The sequence below is a fragment of the Zalophus californianus genome, chromosome 10, assembly GCF_009762305.2.
Source record: "Zalophus californianus isolate mZalCal1 chromosome 10, mZalCal1.pri.v2, whole genome shotgun sequence".
In the NCBI taxonomy this organism is placed as follows: Eukaryota; Metazoa; Chordata; class Mammalia; order Carnivora; family Otariidae; genus Zalophus; species Zalophus californianus.
Window position 1 is genome coordinate 45,515,420 of NC_045604.1, and position 12,415 is coordinate 45,527,834.

At 38.7% G+C, this 12,415-nt stretch overlaps 1 protein-coding gene across 1 annotated transcript in view; it reads right to left on the bottom strand.

Moving 5' to 3' along the window:
* Positions 1-12,415, bottom strand: part of NIBAN1 (niban apoptosis regulator 1) — a 152,621-nt gene that overhangs the window by 41,469 nt on the left and 98,737 nt on the right. The gene's annotated exons all lie outside the window — the stretch shown is intronic.

A 12,415-nucleotide genomic window follows, 5' to 3' on the forward strand; every position in this document is an offset into this window, starting at 1 on the left:
CTCCTCTGACACACCCACAGAGTGTAGCACCGTCTGCTGATGCTATCCGGGGATTTTCCACTCATCACCATTACCGATGATTAATAATAGCATCCACCTTGCACTTGTCAGAAGTTTTTACAGTTTACACGTCATTTGGGTCTCATAGCAACCTCATGAGACAGGTAAGCCAGATGTAATCATTCCTAGGTAGAAAATGGAAAAACTACAAATCGAAGAAGTTGAAGTCATTACCCAAGGTCATATAAATACACAACTCATTTTATTGGGTCATCAAAGGAGAGCAAAAATAACAAGCAGGAAATAAATTTCATACAGACTCAAACTTCAAAAAGGACCTAACGTTATTTAAAACAGCTACCGACAGCAGAAGTGGTAGCTACTTTTGTCTAGGATAAAATGTCTGTTTCCTTATTCGTAACCTTTCCCCAAAGACCTAAAAAATTAAATTGACCCATGCTCCATTACCTCCCTAAGAAGTAGGGATGGCAGCCATAGTTTGGAGGGGCAGTATACAACTTAGTCCTCAGGTTCTTAGGGACAAGATCGTTTTTTTAAAACTGAGAACTTTAGCAGCCAGGTACCAATAGAAATAGTGTCTACACTCCTGACCTATTACAAGAAGGGGCAGTGCTGCCAACAGAGTTCTTTTTAATTTCTGGGTTAACAGAGCCCACAGTATGTACCAGTTTTGCATAATTCCTTTAAACCAAAGATACTTGGAAAGCATCTTTGGTGATTGAAAGCCTATAACTGCATTAGCATACATTGTCTCACTAAGGGATCCTTTGAAAGTGGCTTTATAGGTAAACAGGAGATTTTATTGTGAAAACTCTAAGCGTTCACAATTATTTTCAGTAAAGTCCAAGGAGCATCTTGTTTAATAACTTGACTAATGACAAATTTAAGCAAAACATGGTAGGATTACTGAATGGAATATTATGCAGTCACTAAAATAACAATTATGATGACTCATATGCATCATAGAAAAGTAATTTAAAGATCATTTTAATTGCAAAAACAAAATTATAAAATTGCACATATATCCTGATTAAGCAATGTGAATATTCACCCATATGACTGAAAGGGAATGCATAAGAAATAAAAAGTGAGCCATGGGCGATTTTTGTATTTGTGGCTCAAACTTTATGAAGTGTTATACTTAACCTTAGGAAGATCTGTGCTGATCTAATGACTTTTTATTTTTTTAATACCAGTCCTCTCATGACCATGAGCAATATTTGTCTTTCCAGAGTCCAAATGGTTCTGTGGCAGTTTCGCCTCTTAGAACCTCAGAGAAGCCCGGGCACTGCCGAATCATGGCACATGCTATGGTCCAGACATACAGGGTCCATACTGACGGGTTTGGTAAGTAAATTAACTGAAGAATTAGTTCATTCTTCTTTTCCTCTCCTAAAGGTTTTGCTTAGTGTGGGTTTACTCAGAATAGGTCTCCAGTGCCTCCTTCATGAATGGAGGGAAAACCCTTACACCTTGGAGCCCTTCCAGGCTTGTCACAAATGTCCTTTAAAATATTATTACTATCCCTGAGGCACCTGGGTGGCTCAGTCGTTAAGCATCTGCCTTTGGCTTGGGTTGTGATCCCGGGTCCTAGGATTGAGCCCCGTGTGTTTGGGCTCCCTGCTCAGCAGGAAGCCCTGCTTCTCCCTCTCCCTCTCCCCCTGCTTGTGTTCCCTCTCTCGCTGTGTCTCTCTCTCTGTCAAATAAATAAATAAAATCTTTTAAAAAATAAAATATTATTACTAGCCCCTGCTTGCCATGAAAATGGAGTAAGATCTTAGGATGACACAGTGTGACATGCATTAGAAGCTGGAGGTTCATCTGTGACACAACTGAATGAACTTGTGTCCCCTTACATACAATGTCTTCGAGGATAAGGACTGTCATATTCATCACTGTATCGCAAGGCCATACCTCAGTGCCTGGCACCAAATGTTCTTTTGAACAGACCAATGAACAAAGAAATAAATGGCTCAATGATACAGAGGCAACATGGAAGAGTAGAGACAACAATCTGGTGGGACTCAAAACTGGGTGTCACTTTGACTCTGGGACTTGAGGTGAGTTCCTTTGCTTCTCTGGGCCTGCTTCATCACATTTGAAATAAGAGGCTGTCAGTTCTCCTTTTTCAGCTGTGAAATAGTGTGATTTTGCGATAAACTGCAAATACAGTTAGTCTACCAACATTTGAGTAGTGCTCTCCATGACAGAGTTCTAACCTGGGGACAGAAAGGTCCAGCTGCAGGACCACCTTATCCTTTGCTTCCCGCTAAACCTCTCTCTCTCTCTCAAATATGCAGCTTTCTCTGGGCTGCAGGAAAAAATCAACATGACTACTAGATGTATTAAATTACATATGTGGTGTATGAGGTGTTTACTAAAGGAAACAAACACTAATGCAAAAAGATATATGCATCCTGACTTTTTTTTTTTTGAAGACTTTTTTATTTATTTTTGGGGTGGAAGGGCAGAGGGAGAGAGAATCTCAAGCGACTCCATGCCAAACACGGAGCACGACTCGGGGCCTGATCTCACAACCTGAGCCGAACCAAGAGTTGGACACTTAAGCCTATGCCATCCAAGCGCCCCATACCGCTATGTTTATTGAGGCATTATTTACAACAGCCAAGATATGAAAGCAACATAAGTGTCCACTGATAGATGAATGGATAAAGAAGATGTGGTGTATATATAATGGAATATTATTCAGCCATAAAAAGGATGAGATCTTGTCATTTGCTACACATGGATGGACCTAGAGGGGATTTTGCTAAGTGAAATAAGTCAGAGAGAGAAAGACAAATACCACGTGATTTCATTCATATGTGGGACCTAAAAAGCAAAACAAGTGAATAAGCACACAAACAAAATGCAGAAACAGATCCATAGAGAACAAACTGATGGTTGCCTAAGGGGACAGAATGGGGGGAGAGGCAAAATGGGTGAAGGAGAGGGGGAGATACAGGCTTCCAGTTATAGAGTGAATACATCACAAGGAAGAATGGTACATATGGAGTACAGTCAATGATGTTGTAATGGTGTTGCATCGTGACAGATGGTAACAACATTTGTGGGGAGTGGAGCAAAATGTATAGGTTTGTTCAATCACTATGGCATACACCTGAAACTAATGCAACACTGTGTATCAACCCTACTTTGATAAAAATAAAAATTACATATGTGCTTTTCATTATATTTCTAGTGGACAGCACTGATCTGAGTCTCTTTGCCCTCTCCTCTTCCCCTTCCATTAACCTGAATAACGCAGTTCAGTTCATGGTTATTTCCAATGGGCTTACCACATTGGGCTATTTAATTAAGGTAAATAAATAGTAAATTTTTTTAAAAGATTTTATTTATTTGACAGAGAAAGACACAGCGAGAGAGGGAACACAAGCAGGGGGAGTGGCAGAGGGAGAAGCAGGCATCCCCCAGAGCAGGAAGCCTGATGCGGGTCTCAATCCCAGGACCATGGGATCATGACCTGAGCCGAAGGCAGACGCTTAATGACTGAGCCACCCAGGTGCCCCAATAAATAGCAAAATTATTTTAATTTGCCATTTTTTGTCTATTGCAAGTCTACAGCAAAACGCATTTGTCTTATATAAAACACTGAATCATTAAATTTGACGGTCATATGAGCATGGTCTGTAATATATCCCCTCCCCCCATTTTTTTTTCTTGAAAAAGTGCAATCTGCCTGATAGCTCTTAATTTAAAATCTAACAAAAGCACTGTGATTTACACAATCTTCCAGTTCTCCAGAAAAACCACCATAGTAGTTTGGGTATTTGAGTCTGAACTATAAGGTCATTAAAAGATTCTATCTCAACCAGAAACTTCTCTTTTTATGAAATGCTGAAGAACAAAACACATTATGTCCTTTGCCCAAATAAGAACTATCAATTGGAATATAGGTCAGTTCTTGATTATCTTTGTTAACTAAGGAAAGCAATGGCAATGCTAATTCTTAAAACTTCATGTTTGCTTCTGTACAGATGTTATGGAAGCTTTTTGTGTATTTACATTCGAATTCAGAGAAGTCTGATGTTGCAGTGATTCACTCCAGTTTTTAAAAAAAGAGGGGCACCTGGGTGGCTCAGTTGTTAAGCATCTGCCCTTGGCTCAGGTCATAATCCCAGGGTCCTGGGATCAAGCCCCACATCGGGCTCCCTGCTCAGTGGGAAGCCTGCTTCTCCCTCTCCCACTCCCCCTGCTTGTGTTCCCTCTCTCGCTGTCTCTCTCTCTGTCAAATAAATACAATCTTAAAAAAAAAAAAAGAGCAAAGTTGCCTTGTGGGGAGCTAACTTGCGATCAGCCTGTCCTCCTTCCTTACTCTAAGTGAGAGTAGATGGCATCTCAGACCAACAAAACTGCTCACTTCTCTTCCTGTCCTTTGTTCTTATCCTTCCCATTGAACATTCTCTGGCCTGAACGCACTCACCACTCATATGCACAAATTTATGTATGTGTGCGCGCGCGCACACACACACACACACACACACACAAACAAATCTGTCCTTAGGCTGCAGATAGTAATCAATACTGCTTTAAAGGCTCCTCCAGAGGAAAGGAAGGGGAAGTGGGAGGGCAAAGAGACTCTAGACCTGTGCTATCCAGTAGAAATACAATGAAAACCTATAGGCAATTGTAAATTTTATAGTAGCCACATCATAAAAGTCAAATGGTAAGATTAATTTTAGTAATATACTTTATGTCAACCAATATATCCAAAATATGTAAGCAATATAAAAATTATTAATGAGATATCTTACACTTTTTGTACTAATTTTTTGAAATGCTGTGTGTATTTCACACTCAACAACACATTTCATTTCAGACTAGCCGCATTTCAGGTGCTCAGGAGCCAGATTTGGCTGGTGACCACCGTATAAGCCTGCACAGCTCTACAATATGCACATGGTTTCAGAGTTATCTTGTTTATCTGAGTGAGGAAGAGGAAGAGGAATAAAAGACAGCATGCCACTGCACACCTCAGCCTTATTGAAGCAACATTATTACAAAGTGATCTAATTCAGATCTATTCCCATTCTAAATCAATAAAAAAGAAAAAACCCCGACTCTATCTCTAATTCATCATCGCACACATAGCATAGGTCATCTAATAAAACAATTCCAGGACTAGAGTAATGCACAGAAATAAGATGACTTATACCAAGTCCCTATATAGATTAAGGTTAGAATTTAAGATGCTTGACAATTATATCTCATTCATAAACCCTGCCTTCTGGGCCCTGAAGAATCCTTGTGGCTTTAACTTTGAGGGTTCTCTAAGAACAATGCCATGTCTTAATAGTCCTGTTCTGTGTGGTGGACAACTGCTAACCACCAACAGACATGTTAGATGAGATCATTTCCAAACAGGATACAGCCTTACAACCATCTGCTGTATTTATAGCAACAAATTGTTCACCCTTCGCCAAAAAGAAAGAACAGCTTACATGCTTGATGGTTTTAGGTGTCCTGTTCCTACTGTAGTCAGTCTCAGTAGTTGCTATAGACTTGAATTACATGATGTAATTAACTCATTCCATGAAACTATTTGGAAGAAGTGGAAGAAATGATCTAATTTCCTCATGGGAAAACAGAGAAAGAGAAAATAAAAACAAAACTTCAATTCCTGGATTGGAAATGTCAAAGTTTCTAAATATATGAGAGAGAGGAGGGAGACAGGGAGAGAGAGGGAGAGAGAGGGACAGGGACTGTGTGTGTCCATCTCCTATGATGATGTGTTATTTATAAGTAAATGCCTCTTAAGTGTTCACAGTTCTTATTGGTATTTTTATGATTAAAAAAGACATAATGGAATCATAAAACTAGAACGAGCTTTTAATGTCTAATTCATTTCTCTACTAATAGGACAGCATTTATTTATTAAATAACTGAAAGAGCATATAAGTTATTCCAGATCTATGACCATTAATAACAGTAAAAGCTAATATTTATTAAGTACTGCATTCCACTTGGGTTTACAAATTAAAATTAATCTGGGGCGCCTGGATGGTGCAGTTGGTTAAGCATGTGGCTCTTGGTTTCAGCTTAGGTCTCCATCTCATGGTCCTGAGATTGAGCCCCCCTCAGGCAATGTGCTTAGCGTGGGGTCTGCTTAGGATTCTCTCTCCCTCAGGCGCCTGGGGGCTCAGATGGTTAAGCATCTGCCTTCGGCTCAGGTCATGATCCCAGGGTCCTGGGATGGAGTCCCACATCGGGCTCCCTGCTCCTTGGGAGCCTGCTTCTCCCTCTGCTTCTCTCTCTCTCTCTCTGTCTGTCATGAATAAATAAATAAAATCTTAAAAAAAAGAGAGAGAAAAAAAAGGATTCTCTCTCCCTCTCCCTCTGTCCCCTCTAAAATAAATAAATAAGTCTTTTAAAAAAATTAATCAGTGTAAATCATTCAAAAGATACCCCCTCAATGTTTCCGTATATCACACTTTAGAACACGTGAGTTCTCATTATCAGGCAGTTCTCCCTCATGGGTAACCTACATTTCTCATGTTACAGTAGAGTATATTTCTGCAAGGAGCATCTTCAGTAGAGTTAGAAATACCATTTGAAAGTCATTATTATGTCTTCCCAGACCTTTCCTTTCAGGCTGAGTCATACAAGTGTCTCTAACATTCCTTACAGTTTTCATTTTTCAACCCCATACTTACAATTTTGGATCTCCTCTCATAGTATTCTACAACTCAACATTTCTTAAGTTTTGGGCTGGGCATAGTTCTCTCTCCTTAATTCTCAGCATATTTAATATGACCTTATTTTATACCACAGGCTGCCCTCACCCCTCCACCTCTAGCACACTTGAGCTCCTCAACCTACTCCACTATTTTTCCGTAGTACTTATTTCCTTTTAACATATTATATAATTTGCTTATTTATTATGATTTATTTTCTGTCTCCACCATTGGTCCTTAACTAGAATATAAGTGTCACAGGAACGGGGATCTTTGTTTTGCTCTTTGCTGTAACCTAAGTGCCTAAAACCGTGCTTGGCACATAGTATACACTCAATAAATATTTGTTTAATAAATGAATATAGATCTGATCAGTGTAAATCCACATGGTTTCTAATTGAGTTAATGTATAAATATTCATTTAGACCCATGTTTCTAGTTGATTGATAAGCATGTCAGACAAGACAAAATCAAATGTCTAAAATAAATGTTTATTGGGATGCCTGGGTGGCTCAGTCATTAAGCGAGTGCCTATGGCTCAGGTTATGATCCCAGGGTCCTGGGATCGAGCCCCACATTGGGCTCCCTGCTCGGCGGGAAGCCTGCTTCTACCTCTCCCACTCCCCTTGCTTGTGTTCCTGCTCTCACTATCTGTCAAATAAATAAATAAAATCTTTAAAAATAAAATAATATAAAAAATAAATGTTTATTTTATTACAATATAGAAGAAAACTGAGTTATACTGGCAATATTTAATCTTGAAAAAGTTTGTTATTCTTCAGTATCAAGGATTAGGAATACTAATTATTGGGTGTGCCTAGGTGGCTCAGTCAGTTAAGAGTCTGACTCTTGATTTTGGCTCAGGTCATGATCTCAGCTTGTGAGATCGAGCCCCACATCTGGCTCCACGCTGGGCATGGAGCCTGCTTAAGTTTCCCTCTCTGCCTCCCCTCCCCCCACCTCTGCTTGTATGTGCATGCACACATAGTCTCTCTCTCTCAAAAAAAGGAATACTAATTATTTCTGATTTATTCCCACATTTTTCTAATTATAGATTCTACAAATCTAGAATATTCAAAGTTATGCTCACGCCCTTCTCAGTTTAAATGTAGGTATCGGGGTGCCTGGGTGGCTCAGTCAGTTAGGTAACTGCCTTCAGCTCAGGTCATGATTCCTGGGTCCTGGGATCGAGCCCCACCCCCCCCACTTCATGTTGGGCTCCTTGATCAGTGGGGAGTCTACTTTTCCCTCTCCCTCTGTACCTCCCCCACTCGTGCTCTCTCTCGCTCTCTCAAATAAATAAATAAAATCTTTAAATATATATATATTTTATATAGGTATCATTTATATAGGTGTGTGTGTGTGTATATATATATTATATATATATATATAATATTATTTATATATATAGGTATCAAATATTAAATATATTTTAGGCTCCTGACTGACTTCTTTACCTGTTTTATAAGTTAGATCTCAAAATTTTAGATAAAAAAATGTACCTACCTGCTATCTGGAGAAAACTAACTCAACTTTCATTTTTTCAAATGGCAATTCTATTGATGTGGGCTTATTTTTGATCCCCATTTTATCTCCAATGCTTATTATGGGACCGAAACTATAGCAGGGGCTTTAAAGAGATTTGTTTGTTTGTTTGTTTGCTTATTGAGTGATTGATTGAAAACCAATTCTGGCAAACTTAGAAAAATTTGACCAAGCACATTTGGTTTTGAAAAAGCAACAAATACAGCATATTTTTAAAAATTTAAAGCTAGGAAAAAAGTGATGATTGATGTAAAATTGATAAAATTATATTTTAACCAGGATTACTGCTCCCATGATCTATTCCCTATCATATATTCATTCACTCACCAAACATTGGCTGAACATATTCTGTGTGTGAGTCACTGTGAGGAATTCTCTGAATACCAGGGAATAAGATTTGGTTTATGGACATCAAGTTTTGTGTGGGAAATAATGATAAATACACCAACTACTCACCACTATATACCCAGCACCCCCAAACAACCACATGGCAGATGCTCAATTTGGTAAATATTGGTAACAAGAATGCAAAATTATCCACAATACAATAAAGAGTGTAACAAATGCTATCAGAAAAAGCAAGGATCATGGGAATTCAGAAAAGGAAGGAGTCTCTCTGGTTTGGGATAGCAAGGTTTCCTTGGAGCAGGGAGCTAAGTAGACAGGATAGGTTGAATTGTGGGAAGTGGTAGTTGTTCAAGGCAAAGGGAGGAACATGAGCCATAGCACAGAGGCAAACCATACAGAGCACATATGACCTGTCCTCATTGAAGAGCATTGCCTGTTTTTAAACACCCAAACTATGAAATCTTCAAGCCAACCTGCAGAAAGAGTTTTTAATTTATATTTGCTGCAGATGTAACATTATGTGGTTACAAAGGCTTCCCAAAGACAGAGTGCAAGGTGGTGGGCTCTGGAGTCCACGAGGCCTCGGGACTTTCTAACGGTGACCAAGATGCTGCTGTATTATGTGAGGTTCTATGAGCAAAGGACTGAGGACAGAGCCTGGCACCATGTGGGTTCTCTATGGTTGCTAGTGACTTTCCTCCTCTCCTTCACTCCGTGTCCTAACTGCACCCTTGAGCTTGATACTGACAGGAAAAGCACACATTACAACATTTAGTCTATCCCCAACAGTGTGAATCTGGTCTTTAAAATGAATTTTTAAAAATCCTCCATTGAATAGACAGGCAATAGGTTAATAATACTTTGTGAAGTAATTTATAAATCTATGTGATTGCAGTTAGAATCCCAACAGGCATTAGAGGATAATTAGCTACAATGAATGTGAACACAAATACGAATATGTGCCTAAAAGTGGTCAAGAAAAGCATAAAATGAATGAATTGTAAGTAGAAACGTCTTTTATCAGATATAAGAACATATAACAAAAATCTACTATAATAGAATCAAGATTGCATTAATGTGGAATAAGTAGGTAAACAGAAAAGAGAATACCTAGATAATCTCAAGATATGTATACATTTTATATGGCAAGGATAGTACCTTAATTCAGTGGGCAAAGTCAGATTTAATAAACGGTGCTCACACAACTGGTTATCCATTTAAAGGGAAAATTTTAGACCACTGACATCCATATATACACATAACTTTCAGACAGAGTGCAGACTGAAATGCTAAAAATAAAACAACATAAAAGCTTCAAGAAAAATCAAGGAAATTACATATGTAACCTGGGGGCAAGGGGAAATCTTAACAAAGACAGGAAATCCAAAAGCCATAAAAGAAAAGATGGATGTATTTGACTATACAAAAATGAGACATCCTTGCATGGCAAAATGCATCATAATTAATGGTTAATGCCAATATGATAAGTTAATAATAACAACCAATGATTTTGAGAAAAATGTTTTTAAGTGGAGAAATAGAAAAGAGTTGACGTCTAAGTTTTCACAGAGCTCTTACAAAAAAAAATAATCAAAAAAAGGAGGGAGAGAACAAAAGAATGAATGAATGGATGTACATGAAAAGAGACAAAGAGATGGGGGACAATTCACATAAAAGTAAATCCCAAGGGCCAATAAATAGCAGAGATGTTCAGACTCACTGGAAGTCAGGGAAAGGGCACTCAGTAACAAAGAGATGCACCTCCCCTATCAGCTTGTCAACGCATGAAAAGAACAAAGGTCTCTTGGTGATAGAGATACAGGACAAGAGCACTCTCCGACACTGCAGAGATGTGAAATTTTACCCTTCATCTGAAAATTAATCTGGCAACATCGACTAAATTAAAACCACATTTACTGTTAAACCTAGCAATTCCACTTCCTAAACAATGTCTCATAGAAATAAGAACATGAGGATATATGCACAAAGATATTTATTTCATCACAGATTAGAGTGGTAAAGCTGACAACAAAGTTAAGGTGATTGATAAAGAGAATGGTTGAATAATATGGGATGTGACCCATGGACTATTATAGAGACACTAATAAATGAATTACTGCTGTTCACTGACTTGGACAGATTTCCATGAGGCCTTGCTGAGTGAGAAAAACAAAATACAGAAAAGTAGGTATCACATAGTCCTACTTTTAAAGAAATTAATGTATGTATATATATGGAGAAAAATATAGAAAGATACATTCAAGGTTTTTAATGTTGTTAATGGAGGAATGAGAGGAGACAGCAAGCAAAAAAACAGAAGCTTAGCATTTATGGTATGACTGAATTTATGGATTTGTATACAATCATGTATATGTTATATCTATATTATCTATATCATATTATATACTATATCATCTATATAGGACATATAGATGATAGAGAGATGTGAAAATTTTTAAAGAAAAAATAGAGAAACAAAATTTGTCTCAAAAAATGGTTTGACTCATTGAAACCCTCTGCTGCCTGCAAATTTGTCCTCAGCCCACACACATTTATCAATGCCACTCTTCCTCCGCGTGATCCTGGGTAAATTCTCAACTACCCTGTACCCTTATCTATCTATCTGTACCCTTATCTATGATGGCCGTGGAGTACATGGTCTCTAAGATTCTTTGATTTGATGCCTCTGCTTCCCATACCACTGGACTCAGAGAACACAAGCCTATGTTTGTATTTCCCCAGTAACCATGTAGCCCACACAAACAAACCAAAAAGGATCAGAAAGCAGAAGCAGAGTGCATCTCACTACCTGATTTCTGTTTTACCCATTCTAATTTTTTTCTTGACTAGGCTATCAAGCCAATGTTTTTTTCATGGTGCTGTGAAGCCATCACCAGTGTGGAAACATGCTCACTTGCTCTGCATCACTGGTGTGCTTTGCAATGCTCATCACCAAATTTCTGTTGGGTGACTGCTGGCCACCCTACGGGCATTTTAGGGAAGGTCTACGTGCCAGTTTCATGAACAGCATGGTGAGAAGGCCACTTTTCAGCAGGGAACAGTAGAGGTGACAGCTGAGTGGGTGTGTGCAAGGCAGTCAGCTTCCACCTTTGTTACCTCTTCACCCCATGGTTTTTCGGGTGATTATCAATCAGTACGCATGCACTCCTGCACATCAGAGCCATGGGAAAATGGAACAAAAGCCAGAGCTTCAGGGCAGAATAAGCTAGGTTGAGGTGGGGTAACATGGAGGGGGGCAATGGTCAGGTCAGTACAAGGACTGCATACAACAAAGAGAGAGAAAATAAAACATTGGAAGAATAGGCCCTTTCATGAATAGCTAAAAAAACAAAAACAAAAACAAAAATCCAAGAACTGCAGTGTTAGAAGGGGTTGGAATTTGAGCTGTAGAGTTAATACAGGCTAGGGTTGCAGATGGAGGGAACCATGAAGAAGATCCGCCTTGAGGGGCATTTAGAAATATGCGAAGCTGCAGGTAGCTGGGAGTCAGCAAAGGGATTAAGAAGCACACAATCACCAAGTAAAGTCCATGGGGAGGGAGATGGGAGAGACAAAGTAGGCAAAGTCCTCAAATTTCCAGAGTAAAACGTTTTTTTTTAATATGCTAAAAATTTCAAAACATTATAAAATTGTGACTTAGGTATCACCACTCTTAATTATCTTCAGACATCGTGAAAAATGTTTTGTTAGGATAGAAAATAAAATAAAGAAAAGCCATGAAGACTGTATATGGGATGACATTCAAAAATTGATGTGCTTTTCTACGAGGATATTTTTGTGTATTA